Genomic DNA, 16,417 nt, shown 5'->3' with positions numbered 1-16,417 from the left:
TTAGAAACAAAGGAATATATTATCTGCTCACCTAATCTTCATGCCCAGTCTAGGTTCCATCACTTCCTTTGTTCATACCTAGAAACTGGGCATTAGTTAGGTTGCTCTTTCTCTCTCAACCCCTTTGTTCTCCCCCACTCCAAATATTAAGCCATAGGTTTAACCTCTAAAATATTTCTCCAATTCATTCACTTTTCTCTCTTTCCACTGCCACCACTCCAGTCCAACCTGCCGTTACTCTTTGCCTGGATTCTTGTAATAATTTTAGAGCGGATGTATCTGCAGGCACTCTAGAGCCCCATATCAGTTAGAATTAGTTTAGAGTATGAGTATCAGAGACTCAAAAGTCTGTTGGTGGGCAGTTCAGGACTACTATGGTGACTCTTCAGGTGAGCAATTCAGGGCTGACATGGTGGCTCTGCTCCACAGCATTGTCAGGCCCTGAAGCTCCTTTTTATTTTAGTGCTCTGTCATTTTTACTTTGCGACCTCATGCACCAAGATGGATGCTTCAGCTCCAGCTATTATATCTGCAGTCCAGCCAAGAGGGAGGAGGATAGTTCCTTTAAAGATACTTCCTGGATAGTGCTTCTGCCACTTTTACTCACATCCCATTGGCCAAATCTGAGTCATATGGCCACACCTAGATGCAAGGGAGACTTGGGCTGGAGTTGTGTGCCAACTGGCAGAGCAGAAGCACTGAGGAAGGAGGTGAGTGGTAGCACTGGGGGACAATTAGTGGCTTCTACTACAAAACTCTACAACAAATTCACCATCATTTTACTTTCCTGCTTAAAACCCTTCAATGGCTTTCAGATTCTTTTAGCGTAAATTCAAAAATCTTAACACAGCTTACAAGATTATGATCAGATCCTACCTTTTTGGCCTCGGTCCTTCCCCAGACCCTTTGTGTTCTACCATCTTCTCTTTCACCTTTGGGGGGATCAGTGGGGGGCAGGAGTCAGTGAACAAATGTCTCCACCTTCTGTCCTTAGAGAAACAATTATAAAGTGTATCCCACATGGTTCTTCAGAGGATCCCAGCAGGGCTGAGGCTAGCTGCCCACAGTGTAACCAACTCAACCATTCACCTTTTATTGGTACCTTTATTGTTTTTTCTCCTTCCTTGTCTCACTGTCCCTACTCTGGTTTCTTTACTCTGGTTTGCTGGGATCATCTTCTAAGTAAACCATCTCCCAAGACCTTGTCTCAGGTTCCACTTTTAGGGGAACCTCAAGTAAGACAGTTAATACTTGAAGTGGTCCTAGAAAGTACATCCTCCACATGGGATTCTGGAACACCCCTTACCAGTGAGATAGCAACAGGGACTCCATTATAGGTGGGTAGTGAGGGTTATTAATACCTTTGATGTTCTGAAGCATCCTAATTACTGAAACTTTGACTTAGTGGATTGGATTAGGTACAGTTAGAGGCCAGACAATGCTGAAGCCCAGGCTCAGGAGTTAATGATAAGAGAAGCAGAACTGCAAAGGAGACTGAATGTGTAATCTCCACAGGCCTCCTAGGCTCAAGTCAGATCTGTGATAGAGAAGGAATGAGACCGCAAGTATGGACAGGGACACTGGATGATGCACCCAAGAACATTGAACTCTCAGATTCCCCTGAACTCTCTTGGCTGATGACAGTAGTTTCCTCCCTCTATTAGAATATGTCAGCATCTCTTTGAAGACCATGCAGAAATGTCTTCTGAGGTGGCTGCCTTGTAAGCTGATGCTTGTCCAACCTCAAGATCTGCCCTTCATTTTCCTACCCAGATCAGTAACTAGAGTCAGGTCTTAGCTTAGCTCAAGGGAAATATAATCTCTATTGTGGGAGGAAATGGCTTTTCACTGAAAGAGTTGCAGAAGAACCTGGCTAACATATGACAGTATGAGCTGGGAAGTCTGTATGGGGGTAGAATTTGAGGGTCGACTTGGAATGGGGTGGAATATAGGCTGGAAACAGATTTAGTGGCATAGGGACACTGTCTTATGACTCATGATTTAATGTTCTGGAGAGGGCTCCTGGAGCCAGTCCTAATCTGCTGTTGAGATGGCTCCTTGAAGATGTCAGAATAGCCTGAGGAAGGGGTCCGAAGGTTCAGAGAGGTGGATGTATTAGAATGGATTTATTAGATGAAACCAGGAAACCACCATCTAATCTATATGCCCTAGGAAGGCTGACAGAACACTCACCATTAAATTGATAAGGAATACACTAGTGAGGGAGGCTCTAGCACCATTGAACTGCTCAGTGGGGTTATCTTCTGGAGGCCAGGGCTGTAGTGGGAGGTGCAGCCATAGAACTGGTTCCCTGTGTCAGTGGGGATGAGAAGGTTCTGGACTAGCAGAGATCTGGTGGTGGCATTCATTATCAGAGGCAGGGTGGACATAATGATCATAGTGGGAAGCAGGACACACAGGGAGCTGTGGTGATGGGTAACACACTATGGTGTTCCTAGGGACTAAATAGGTGGGTGGCCTGTTAGGCCATGACTTGTATAATCAGGAAAAAGTAAAAAAGTGGTTATCTGATGGTCAATATCAGCCTCTGCAATAGAAAAACATGATTTCTCACTCATGCTCTGGATTTGAGCTCATTCTCAGACCTAGTGTTCATCAAACTGATGGAAAGTTCTCTTGCAGGTTCTTTTGAAGAAAAACCTGCAATGCCACAAATATATACAATAAGTATTCCCTTAATTCCTTCCCAAAGAAAGAGGAATGCTCAGACCTTTTAAGGAGTATAGAATACAGGGTCTGAACTACCAGTGATGCTAGGGACCCATAATACCATCAAAGTTCCCTAGTTAGACTGGGGGTATGTGGAAGCCAGGTGATAACGGAGTCCTGCCTATGTTCACCTTACAGTACATCTTGTAGGTCCATAGACTGTTCTTGCTGTCATTTCTCTAACCCTTGTATGTATTATTGGGATAGATATTCATTGGCAGAATCCTTACATTGGTATCTTCAACTGTGAAGTAAGAGTTTTTATGGTAAGAAGAGCCAACCCGAATGTCCTGTAATGTCCCCTCTATCTAGCCAACACAGAAAGTGGAAAGCTATCCAAGTGGAATTGCAGGGATTAGTGCCACCCTCAAAGATCTAAAAGATGCAGGTTGGTGGTCTTCATTTAACTCTATTCAGCTCACCTGTTTGGCTTTATCCTCATTAGATTTGGTTTGTTGTTCCTGGTTACAGTGCTTCCATTGGTATTATTATCTGAGGGACTAAAGTGTGCCTGATTTATCTACATGGGATTCCACAAAAACATCATCTCAGACCAAGAGACTCATTTCATGGTGAAGGAGGTCGACATGATCATGAGACATGTTGGTGCTGTGCCTCCAGTAGCTAGAATACACATGTCTGGGAAACAAGGCGTGGAAGTAGGGTTGGGTCCGCATATCATCATTTCTAGTAAACTTTGTGGAGAATGTGTGCTTTCTGTTGGCAAAAGTCTAGGCTCTGATTCCTGTGGGGAACACTTTCACTAGGAGATAATGTAGAGGTCCACTGTGAGTGACACTATGAGTATTCCTGGTCATGTAAGTGGAATAGCAGGGAAGAAAGAGGTTGGGGTCATTCACTATGATTTTCATAAAGCTGGTTTGGTGCTACCTAATGAGGGAAAGGAGGACTCTGTCTGGAGCTCAGGGATTCACTGGGACATCTTTGGATGTTTTCATGCCTGATGATAATAGTGAATGGGCTGTTGTAGCAACCATAGCATGATTAGGGCAAGGCAACCAAGGGCTTATACCCCTCAGTGAGCAAGCAATGCAGAGCAGCTGAAGTCTGACTTGAGGGTGAAGGAAATATAGGGTAAGTGGTAAAGGATGTAGATTATGAATATTGATGGTAACTTTAGGATCTCTACAGCAGTTGGTACTGTATCTTGATCCACTAACCTTCCTGCTCAAAGACTTTTTTTTTTTTTTAAAGATTAAGGCCAGTTATATCTTGAAAAATCAGTGACAAGGTGCACTTGTTTTGGGTCATGAACAGATCTGAGCACTACAAGGGGTGGACTGTAGCAGACACTCCCTGTGCCCCATGCCACATTCCCTCAGTTGACCTGATTTCAGTTTAACTCTGGTGGACAATTCTGGGCATGCTGCCAGCATCTTATCTCAAGCCTGCAAAGTGGTGTCCCTGCTTTTTTAATTCAGGGCTTTCTCTGAAGCCAGAGAAGACGGCTCAGCCTGCACGTATGTAGTGTGGACGTGCAGGAAATTCATACCTCGAGGTCACTCTGAAACACCGGGGACAGGAGTCGGAGGTGAATGTCCCAGCTTCTTCCCTTCAAAAGGAGAATTCTCTATAAGTAACTTTTTTCTATATATAAGTTTTCTGAGTTTTCTCTATAAGTAACTAGTTCAATAATCTGCGCTTTCTTGCTTTTTTCCTTCTCTGTCTCACTCCCCTTACTCCCTTGCTCTGGTTTCCCAGGATTATCTCTCAAGTGAATTACCTGCCCCTGAGGACCTTGCTTCAGGCTCTGTTTTGAGAGGAACCCAAACTAAGAACCCAAACTCATTTTCTCCTTTGAGCTTGTATGATTCTTATTCAGATTTTCACCTGTGTCACTTCTTCCCAAATTCTTCCCCAACCCCCCAGGTCTTGGTGAGACACCTTTCTTATTATGGCTATGCTCCCAACACCTAGTAGAGACTCTAGTCTATACAAGACTCTCAGTAAATATTTGTGGAACCAATGCCTCCCCCCATGGTCTCCTCCCAACAGGACAAGAGTCCCTGAAGACAATTCGGGGTCTTGGCACCCTTCAACAAAATGCTGCAGTCCCCAAATACACCAGTGCCAGCTCCCTGTGTGGGACAGAAGTCCATTATCTGCTTATATTAGACTCTAATACTCCTCAGCAAGGGGCCTTGGTAACTAGGCTGGATAAGTGCCGCACAGAACACCGTCTGCCCCCCTCCTGGCCTCCTCCCCTGCTCCCCTCCTCTCAGCCAGCCACATTAAGTGAGTAAGTAATGAGAATGGCTAGAAATTGAATTTTATGAAAAAGTAATCTGCAGCTTAGAGAACAAGCAGGGAGGAAGGGGGAGAGATTTGATGAGATGGGGGAGACAATTTTAAGGGCCATCAGAGGGAATGAAGGAACATGGGAGCCGACAAGGAGAGTCAGGTAGGAGAGTCATTCAATTAGGGAGGCCGAGACAGTGGCGGAATTTTGTCCCCTTCTTCTGTTCTTTGCTTTTTTGCTCCATCCTTTTCATTGTATCTTTTGTCTCTGTGTTCATGGGTGGAGGGGAGGAGGACTAAGACAGAGATGGCAGTAGGTGGAGGGCAGAAGATGCTCAGACTGTGGGATAAATTACTCTGCCTGCAACTCAGAGAATATTGGCATCGGGGGCATCAGGAATGAACAAGGGGGGAGGCAAGGGTCTGAGGACGTGCAGGGATGGGTGAGGACATGGAGTGCTAGTATGGCCTTGACTCGCCCTATCCCAATTTGGCCTCCCTCCCAGATGGTCTCCGTGGCAGTCCTGGGACAGTTACTGTGGGTGAGCCACACTGGGACGGGCAAGTTGTGATCAAAGTAGGAACAAGCAAGGCTAGGTACTTGTTACAGGGAGAAGAGCATATTTGTCACGGATCCTATGATGTGTGAACCCCTCACTGGGTGTGTCTCTGAGTGATCACATGATATCCTGACAACAGCTTTACAAGGTTTCCACTTTCAGAATGAGTAAAGTGAGGCCTGCAGAGGTTAGCTGAATTACCAGGGACTCACAGCTGGTAAGATAATTAGCCCACTCCTGGAAGACTGAGAGCTGCCTGGATATACCCCTGGAATTGTGCCAAAGCCTGTGCTGACGATGTCTGTGCTTGTGATTAGAAGATGGTCACTTTAGGGCTGTGATTGTGGTCAGGGCAGACCTGAACCCTTGCTGTATTCCTCACAGTTAACCAGCCTTCCTCACATGCTTACACACACTTCACCTGCCTTGCCAGCAGTCCCCCTACCTTTGTGTCTTCTTACAAGCCCCCCCAGGCCCCCTCTCTGGGCTTCAAGCCTCTCACTCACACACCCACGTGCCCCCCACTCCCCACTGCCATTTGCAAACAGCTAAGTGGAGCACAGCTTGAGTTTGATGCTTGGTGATGATGAGTTTCCCAGCAGGGGAAGGGTTTGCTTTGCAGAGACAAAGACCAAAGCAGCAACATTAAATCTTCCTGCTCGTCCACACTCAGAGCTGCAAGGAGGCCCAGACAGCCGCCTTTGGGAAAGCAGCAATGGGGTAGAGCCAGAGCAAACAGAAACCCCAGGGGTTAAATGCAGCAACAGAGATGCCCAAAGCAGGGCTGATGGGATAATGGAGGTGGGTATATGCATAGCCATTAACTGGCCTATGCAAGGACAGAACCACAGAGGGAAAAGGCCACAGGGAGAGGAGAGACAGGGAAGTGGGGGCTGGCTTCTAGCTCGGGCTCTGCCACCTAATCATGGAATGATTCCTTGTGTCAGGGAGGTGTCAGGGAATACATGTTCTCATGGACTAGAATGTACCTTCTCTAGCTTGGAGTGTCCATTACATGCTAGGTCCAGTGGACACAAAGATGTGTTCAAAAGACAGTCCCAGGCCCAGACGTGCTCACAGTCTGGTGGGGAGTTAGGCCCTCCCTCCCCCCAGGACACAGTATGATAGCTGTTAGAGGTTAGCACTAAGGAAGCCCAGAAGAGTCACTCCAGAGCTTCCTGTCACATGCATACTGATGGGTTGGAGCTATTCAAAGGGACTTACAGTTCCCTGCAGCCCAAATAGGCCAAAGGTCCAGGTGCCCAGCTTCTGTGCTGGCAGGTGGGTGTGGGAACTGGAGCGAGGATCACTGCTCCTTGTGCCTGGAGGCTGGGACGCAGAAGCACAGGCCGGAGTGTCTCCGCTGGCCCTGGCAGAGGCATGGCTGTGCTCACAATTTACAGCCCGCGCTCTGCCGCCTAATTGCACCATCAGCGCTTGGTGTCGCAGGGCCGGGGTGAGGATGGATGGGCTGCAGTCAGGGGCCTAATGGCCGCAGTAAAGTGTGGTGTTTACAGCGTTAAATAGCCCAGCCCACCCATGCTTGAGGGCCACCCTCCAGCTCCGGCTTGGGGCCAGGAGCTCGGTGCATCTGGGCTGGGTTTTGAGAGAGATTTGAGAAGGGACTCCCTACTCTGTCCCTGCATCTCCTTCCTAATGTAGGCAGCAGAGCTCTGTGTTGGAAACACAGGCCTGGCAGTGGTCCTCTTCCCCTCCTCTCTCAGGGTCTCCGAGCCAACTGGCAGCTCTCCATGGGTAGGGCTGTGCCCTTACCAAAAGGCTGGGGCTCCCCCCTGGACTCCCCCCAGGGCCATGTCTCCCTGACAGGACTGGGGGACTCCCACCAGCTAGGGCTTTATACCCATTAGCCTAGTGGGGGCTACATCTCTCTCATCAGACTTGGGCTCCCTGAACTTGGGGCATGTCCGTCCTCCATCAGACTGACTTCTCTGAGAGGATGTGCTCTGTCTCCCACCAGAGCCCCTGGGGTGAGGACTCTATGCTTTGGTTCTTCGCGCCTTTAAGCTTCAGCTTGCTCATCTATGAAATGGACCCCCAACCCTCTTGCAGGTTTTGTTGTTTTGCTTTGCTTTTAGAGTGGGCATTCAGCGCTGCTCCTCAAAGCGTGGTCTGCAGACCAGCAGCCTGGGCATCACCTGTGAGCTTGTTATAAACGCTGCGTCAGGGCCACCTCACACCTGCAGAATCAGGGTCTAATCTGAAGACCACCCCAGGGGATGGTCACGCACACTGCAGTCTGCGAGGTATTGATTTCCAAAGCTCCTAAGGCGGTGCCTGCCATACGGGGGCCTCAATACTGCTTGTTTCTCCTTCGCCCTTTTTGGTGTCCTGGTGTCCGTGGAGAGGCACTGTAGTGGTTGCAAGTGGGAGGAGATGGGGAGCCAGTCTTGGGGGCTGGGTCATGGTACATGCTCAATAGATACTTGTTGAATGCAAGAAGGGGCCACTGCATCCGGGCTCTCCAAATCATCCACCATGCTCGCTAGAACTTGGCCCCTGCCCTTCGCTCTTGCTCTCCCAAGTATGTCCCCTCTTGCTGGCCGGAGAAAGGGTTAAAATCTAAGGACCAGCAAACCTTCCATGTCATGCTGGGTGGTGCCTGCTCAGGCCACATCACTGGGGATCTGGCAGAGGAAGGGTAGTGGACAGGTATTGTGCTGCCCTCCGAGAAGGGACTCTAAGCCCCTGGACACGGTGTCAATCCACTCTGGGGAAAGGGAGACCAGCCCCTCTAAAATATATGGGCTCAGAGGGTGTGCCTCCTGACCTCATACGCATTCCAGAGTCCCTTTTGCAGGGCCCCCTATGGGGCAATGCCAGTCTCTGCTTGAGCATCCCCAGTGCTGGTGATGAAATTTTAGAATGTAAGTGAGGTTCTGTGGGGTGAGGTCTGGAGCCCATGACCAAGAAAGAATTCTTGACACATCTTTGGTGCAAAATGGTGGTTTATGAAAGCCTGGGGACAGGACCCGTGGGCAGAAAGAGCTGCTGCCCCGGGATTGTGAGGGGTGGCCGGTATGTACCAGAGGGTTGGGGAGGTAAGGAAAAGAGAGGTTTCAACTTTCATATAGAAAGTTCAAGTTCATATAGAAAGTTTCAAGTTTCATATAGAACTTTCATATGCCACAAAGGACCTACAAGATACCAGATACCAGAGGCCTTGCCATTGTCAAGGTCATCTTTCCCTTTTAAGCAAGCTATTAACATTAAGAAAGTTGGAAGATTCCTAAAGAATGTCACATATGTCCCACCCAGGAGTGGGGTGGGGGAAGTTTGCAGGGTGTCAGCTTTTGCTTTGTCCTCAGCCAACCTTCTCTTCCCTCCTCACTGGGGAGTTCCCTCCCTCACAGGGGGGCCCCTCCACCTGTGGAGTGCTCCCATGTCTACCAGGTACCTGAGCTACATCCCCCCCTGTGTTCTAGTTCAGTGTGACTCAGACAAAATCAGGGCGTGCGTCAAGGCTCTGGGAGAAGACATTGTCCCTGCCTTCAGGGAGTACTCAGGGGAAAGAGGAGCAAGTTAGACTCTAGCACGGGGCAGAATGTGGTTATGGGTTTGAAATGGTCTGGGAACACGGAGCAAAGAAACCGTTATTGTTGTGGGTGTGGAAGAAATCAGGGAAACTGCATAAAGGAGAGGTGTTTGGATTGGACTTTGAAGACTGGGTGAGATTTCAGTGGATGTGTCTGTCCTTGGATGTCTCTCAGATCCTCCCCTCATCACCGTGCTAGCTGCCTCTGCCTTGGTTCCAGCCTCAGCCCTTCTCACCTGGACCAGTCCAGTGGCCTCTTAACACTGGCCCACCACTCTGTCACTTGTTCCAACCCCTGGAGCCATCTTTTACTCAGCCGCCAGGGCAAGTGACCCTGGCCCAGTGGCATGCCCCCGCGCACTGTCAGACCCAATGTTCCTTGTCTCACCACTATTCCCCTACTCTTCACAACCCAGCAACCACGGGCTGCTCCAAGCTTCTCCCATTTGTGTGTTCTTTCTGACTCTCATCCACTGCACATGCTTTTCTCTTTGTACGACACACCCTTCCCCCAGTCGTCTTACCCAGCTGCTAAATCTCTCTTTACCCTTCAGGATCCAACCCTGGACTGCAGGCGTCCTTGGTAGCCCTCTCCCTACCGTCATGGCCACCATACTATTTTTAAATTACTTTTGGGGGAGATGGTCTTCTGCTCTATCAGGCAGGGACTTGTTAATCTCATGTTATTCAGTGTTTTATTAGTAGTGCCAACAGTAGGTGCTTACTGCATGTTGAAGGCCCAGATGACTAAGTGAGTGGCATTCCAGGCAGAGAACACAGTCTGGGCATAGGTGTGGAGGATGGGCAGTGCGGTGAGCTGCTTGCTGTGGCTGGAACGGGAGGTGAGGAAGGAGGTGGGCTTATAGGCAGAGGCTACAGCCCTCTGGATCCTTACACTGCCCTCTGGGGAGGGCCCTTCAAGCCCTGGGTCCTCCGCTGGAATGGGTGGGATCCGCCTCCCTCCTAGGCCTCTGCCTTCCTCACTGAGCTCCCTCACCAGAGACAAGGGGGAGGGAGAGGACTCTGGGTGGCGGCTCTCAGATGCATCCTTCCCCAGCACAGGGCGTGCGCGGCCGCCCGTATATCAGGGGCCGTGTCGGTTTGTTGCTCGCTGGAAAGGGAAGTGGGGGAGATAATTGTGTCTCCGAGGGAAGAAATATGGGCTTAGGCAGCAGCATCTTTCTTCCAGCTTTGGGAGAAGAGATGTCTACTCAGCATCCTTCCCCAGAGTGGGGTGGGGTAGGAAAGAGTGTTTAACTCTTTCCCTTTAAATGCCCTCTGCAAAATCAATTGCCAAAGGTGCATTGTGTCTAAGGAATTTGGAATCATCCAAAGAGGTGGTAGGGGGAGAGTTCTTGGCATGGGGTGGGCTGATGGCAGGTGCAGGATCATAGTGGTCCAAGGGGGCGGTGGGCAACCCTGGAACAGCGTTGGTTGAGGGAATGGTCATGGTGTTCATTTCAGTCTTCCATGTTCATTCCACTGTCATCCTTGTGGATTCTCCTACTTCACCCGGCCCGGGGCATCTACTTCCTGAGTCACCCAGGGGGAATCTGAGCCCTGCTCCAAAGCCGGAGGCTGGCTCAGAAGGTCCTGGAGGGGCTCTTGCTCCAGGCCAGGCAGCCCTCCTTCTCCATCACTCGGTTAATTTGATTTCCAAATGAGTTTATACATGCCATTCTCCTTCACGGCCCCGATCTGCAATTTCCATCAATTAATGATTGTAAATTGCTAAGTAACGAACCACTTGGTTGTGCTGCTATTATTAATGGCTGGGAGTGGACCTAGATCAGAATGTGGGGGAGAAGGTTCATTAGCCTTGTATGGAGAGAGTATGTGCCCTGCAGACAGGGCCAGCGGGCCATGGGGAGGGCAGAGTGAGGGCATGACGACTCTCGGGTCCCATCTTCTCACCAGCTTGGGAGGATGGAAGCCTTGGGGCCATGGGACACGCCCTGGTGGTAGCCCCAAGAGCCTGGTGTCAGGGTTGGGGACTGAGGGAGGTGGTGGTCAAAGCTAACCCTAGAAATGGCAGGTTGGGAGGTTGCATAGGGTCTGGCCAGCTGGAGCAGTGAAGTGATCCAGCAAGGTTGCTGGTGAGGGCTGGGGGTGGGGTGGGGGGCAAGCCTGGGCCCCCAGCTCCTGCCAGGAACAGACTCCAGGTGCTCAGAGTTAACTAAGCCGTTTGTGAAACATCCAGACGGGAGCTGGGTTCCAAGGCAGCTCGAATTAACATGCTCGACAGGGATGCGACTCTAGGGCTGCCAGAGGTCGAGGGAATGGAATAGTTTATTCTGCCCGGAAGAAGCTTGGAGTTCTCAGGGAGAAAGCGCCATTTGAACAGGAGCTCTGAGGGTGGGAAGGACCCGACATGGTGAGCGACAGAGGGCATTTCTGGAGGAGCTTCTGCAGAGCGAATTCTAGTGTGTTCTGGCGGCAGCGAGGGATCCAGCGTCAACCGGGTGGATGTGCACATGTGCGCACGTGTTTGCAGGCACGTGTGGGGCAGGCGATGAGCAGAGAGGCTTGAGAAGCCAACCTGGGTGAAGTGGGCAGCTCGGAGCCCAGCCTGGCATGGTGGTTAAGAGTTTAGTCTCCCCATGGGTTTGAATCCCAGCTCTGCCACTCACGGGCCATGCTCTGGGCCTGTGGCTCAACTTTTCTGAGCCTCCTCTGTAAAATAGGGGTAACGGCAGTAGCCATCTGACAATAAAAGTTGCTGTGCGGATCAAATAAATTAATACACGTAAAGTATTTCGGATAGTGCCTGTCATAGAGAAGGTGCTCTACGAGGTCAGCTATTACTATTATAATTATTCTGTAAGAAACACAGTGTCACTGCAAGATTTTCCAAGGAGGACAGACACAGAGGAACTGAGAACAGAGGGCCCAGAAGGGCATCCAGAAATGGGGTGTTTTGGATTCTCACAATGACTGGGGGCCACTAGTTAATGAGGATATGCTCCTGACTGGTGGTCTAGCAACACAAATTTGCAGATGTCACCCTTTAATCCTTCTTTTCCTCTTTTTTCCCTCCTCCGTACCCTTCCTCCCCCACTCCTTCCTCGCTCCCTCCCTCTCTTCCTTTCTCTCCCTTTCCCTCCCTCCCTCTCTTTCTTTTCCTTTTTCTCTTTCCTTTTTTCCCTCCCCCCCTCTCCTTTCTTCTTTCCTTCCCTCCTTCCTTCCCTGAATCCTTCCTTCCTCCCTCCCTCCCCTTCCTTCCTCCCTCCCTCCCCTTCCTTCCTCCCTCTCTCCCCTTCCTACCTTCCTCCCTCCCTCTCCTTCCTTCCTTTTCTCTTCTTTCTTTCTTTCTTTCTTTCTTTCTTTCTTTCTCTCTCTCTTTCTTTCTTTTCTCTCCTTCTCCCTTTCTTTCTTTTCCTCTCTCTCCCTTTCTTTTCCTCTCTCCCCTTCCTTCCTTCCTCCCTCCCTCTCCTTCCTTCCTTTTCCCTTTCCTTTCCTTTCCTTTCCTTTCCTTTCCTTTCCTTTCCTTTCCTTTCCTTTCCTTTCCTTTCTTCCTCCCTTTCTTTCTTTCACTCTCTTTCCCTCTCTCTCTTTCTTTCTTTTCTCTCCTCCCTTTCTTTCTTTCCCTCTCTCTCCATTTCTTTCCCACTTTCTCCTTCTCTCTCTCTCTCTCTCTTTCTTTCTTCTCAAATACTATGAAGTCCTTGGGATAAAATGGCAAACAGGTCAGCATCTCATGGAGCTTAGAATCTAGAGGGAGAGACAGACAAACAGGGTGTGATAGGGAAGTGTAGCATGGGAAAATTTAAAAGTGAATCTAACCCAGTTCTGGGTTCTGTTCTCAGACCTTTGGACTGCAAAGAACAGAGACGTTCAGTCAAGTTTTTCAGCAATTGGAACTTATTACAAGGCTCCAATCACAGCCTGATAGGAATCCTATGGGAATTACAGGATTTCAGCCATCCTAGCCATTGGATCTGGGGAAAAATTCTGAGTCCGTGGTAACTACTGGGTCTAGTTTTCTTGTTTCCCCAGCAGCATCGAGCACCGCTGAGCTGTCCCTCTACTGAGATATCAGGAGTATAGCTCAGCCGTGCACCGCATGGGGGCTTCTCTCTGGCTCTCGCAGCTTCTCTCAAGAGCTTTCTTCTCCTTTTTTCAACATCCGGGTGCCTCATGATTTCTACTTAACTTGTAACTTTATGTCACCCCAGGCAGCCTCATGGCTTTACCAACTTTGTGTATCTTCCCATTCAGATTCTGCGAAGAGAATCTGCCTAGCTGAGTCCAGCCCTTCTAGGGGAGACCATACCTAGGTTGGCCACCTCTGAGGAGAACATATGCCGTCCAGGTGACGGTGACCTGGCCACGTGGTATGTGCCCAACTCAGCACAGCAAGCTTCATTGTCTTGTCCAAGGTGTTGGGCTCTTCTTCTCAGTCAGTCCCGAAGCAGTCCAACAGGACCCTACAACCACACGCATGGTGGCAAGGGCGTTGTCCCTCTTTCCGAGAATGGTGATGACCCAAGTTGTAACTGTAACCAGAGGTGAGGTCAGACAGCCCCTCTATGAGCTCCGTCTGAAAACTGTGTTCTCTTAAACTTGTCTAATTCCTGCTGCCCTGATGGTGAAACTCCGGAGTTTTGTTCAGGCCATATTCAGCCTCGAGTCCACTGGCATGAAGGCCAGAAGAAGAGGGACATAGTGTGATTTTCCAGGGACTTGTCCCTGGCGGGCCTCTTTCCTTTCCTGGAATGTGGTCTGGCCGAAAATACAAACTTTGGGATCAGGCGGGGGCTCCGTCCCTTACGGGGCTTCCCGAGTCTCGGATTCTTCACTTGTAAAACAGAGACCCCCGTAGGGACAGCAGAGGCGCCTCCTGAGTGGCTGGCCCATGGGGGTGCTTGTAGGCTCTGCTTGTAGGCTCTGCTCAAGGAAGCTTGACACTCACTGTCTCCTTCCCCATGTCTGTCTCCATGTTCATTTCTCTGTGTTTCTCTCTACTTCTCCCCTGTTGTGAGGACTCATGGCTGAGATGCCACCACAGGCCCTGTTCTCACTTCTGCCACAGTCTCAGGGAACTGGGTAGACACGTGGAAGAACTTCCTGATGTCCCATGTCGCTGGGGCAGCATGTTGACCATCCTTCCAAGAAGGTGGTTCTTGGGAGACAGACGCTGAGCTGTGAGCATGTCTCATGGGACCCGACGGGGTTGGGGGCAGGGGTGGGCGAGGAAGAGGAGCTCAGTGGGATTTAGGACTCTGCTCCAGGGATTCGAATGCGGTATTGTTCTCTGATCATTCATTCTCCTCTATTACCGCTGGATAACTTAAAAATCTCAAAAAAAAAAAAAAAAGATAAAGAAAAAAAGAAAAAAAAAGAAAAAAAATGACATTAAACAACTCTTGGTGAAAAAAAACCAAACGTATCCCAATTGAACAATAAGGGTATTTTCATCTCTCCTCATCTCCTACAGCCTTTGTTAATGCACACATTTGTTTTGCTTGGTAGTAAGCAACGTGTGAAGACATTTTCTGCCTTTTCTGCTTATCATTATTTTACCTGAACGTTCCTCTGTATCCACTTAGTCCACAGAGCTGTCATTTTTAATAACTACAGCACATCAATATGACCACCGTTTGCTTACCACTGTAGCTGAGTATTTGAGTGCTGGCCAAATTTCCAATCTTGCGAACAGCATTGCCTCGAACACCTTTGTCAAACTGCTTCCCCCTCCTCTTTCCTTTGGATTATTTCCCAAGGGTTGATTCCCAGAAGGAGAATTACCAGGTCAAAGGGGACACATAGTTTCGTAGCTCTTTATCTACATTGCAGATCTCTCCCCCTGCCGATAGACTTGAGTGGTAACATTACCACCAGCATCCACAGGGTTGGAACAGTGGGGACGAGGGCTTCCATTTCTTGGGACTAGAGTCTGTTCCCAACTTGCTGTGTGATCTTGGGCAAGTCGGCTCCCCTCTCTGGATCCAGGTTTTGTCTGGGAAATCAAGGAGTCGGACGAGATGATCTGTAATGAGGGACCCTGGACTGCAGGATGGTTTGGATGGCAGACACTGGAGCATCAAGCTCCTTGGGATTTGCATTCCTTTCCTCAGCAGTGGAGACGAAGCTGGGATGATTTGTGGTTTATATTTCAGATAGATTGTGTTGTGCATGTGTGTGGGGGGTTGGGGTTGTGCTGGGTGCTGGGTGCTGGGGAGATGTTGCGTGACCATCCACTTAGCCCAGTCACTTAGTATCTCTTCAGGTTGGTCAACACCCGTGCCATGTTGCTGGTTAATATTTTGAATTTCATCCCTGGGCATTCACTGGGGGTCAGACAGAATCGAGTTAGAAACATACCTTGCTTGACACTTGTTGGGTTTGTGGGATTTGAGCAGATGACTTAGTACCTTAGTTCCTCATCTGTAGAGTGGGACTAGAAACACCCACCTCACAGATTGTTCCAGAGAGTGGCACGAGACAATTCATGTAAAACACTGTGACAGTGATTGTCCCACTGGAGCCAGACCAGATTAGTAATGTTTTCCAAGGACCTTGTGCCCTTCCCAGTCTGGTGTGATACTTGTCAAGCTGGATGCCCATGACCCAGATTACTGCTGCTTCCTCTCCTGAGGAGGACAGAATGGGCAGGATCTTACGGGTGCCTGGAAAAAGCCTTATCTTCCTTGAGGGTAGCCCAACCCTGGCTTTCCTTGAGGGTAGCCCAACCCTTTCATGAAGAGCCCTGAGCTGGGCTGGCCCTCTGGCTGCTCCCCTTCCCTCTGTACTCACCAACTCCTCACAGAGCTTCTGGGCTCCCAGGGCACTTGGAGGAGTCAGAGACTCAGGAGCCCAGCCAGCCTGGCGGCAGCCTGTGATGTATTTGCTCCGTCTCCAACTCCCATTTCCAGCCTATGTTCTGTGCTCCATCCATACCTCTACCTTTTCCTGGAGTCTTTCCCACAGCAGAATTGGGAACCCCTGGAATAGTCTCCCTCTTCCTGGAGAGCCCTGAGCCCATCCTCAGAGCCAAGCCCCTGCCACTTGTGACTTGCTCCTTTTTCTGTGTTGGCTACAAGCCGGTGGCCAGGCTCTGCCAGGTCCAGCTGCTCAGGCTCTCCCCTTCATCCGTCATGGTCTGTAGATTTTCCCAGAATGCTTGCCTTGCCAGTGCCTCTCTCCCTCCCCACCTCTGCCATGGGAGTGTCTGCTTGAGGACAGAAGCTGGGGGAAAGGCCTCCAAGGGATGGCCCATCCCCTGGGAGATGAAACCAGGGCCCCAGGACAAGAAGTTTCTAGGCCTGTAGTTTTGACAAGGGTGATAGCCCGATCTGAACAGTAAACCATGGAA

General features: G+C 49.8%; 1 long non-coding RNA gene across 1 annotated transcript in view; it reads left to right on the top strand.

Annotated features, from left to right (window-relative positions):
• LOC116858456 overlaps positions 1–16,417 on the top strand; it is an 86,709-nt gene that overhangs the window by 44,678 nt on the left and 25,614 nt on the right. The gene's annotated exons all lie outside the window — the stretch shown is intronic.

This window comes from Lontra canadensis, unplaced genomic scaffold (genome assembly GCF_010015895.1).
Source record: "Lontra canadensis isolate GAN:19392208 unplaced genomic scaffold, GSC_riverotter_1.0 scaffold137, whole genome shotgun sequence".
Taxonomy (NCBI): Eukaryota; Metazoa; Chordata; class Mammalia; order Carnivora; family Mustelidae; genus Lontra; species Lontra canadensis.
This window is presented reverse-complemented; position numbering and strand designations above follow the sequence as displayed.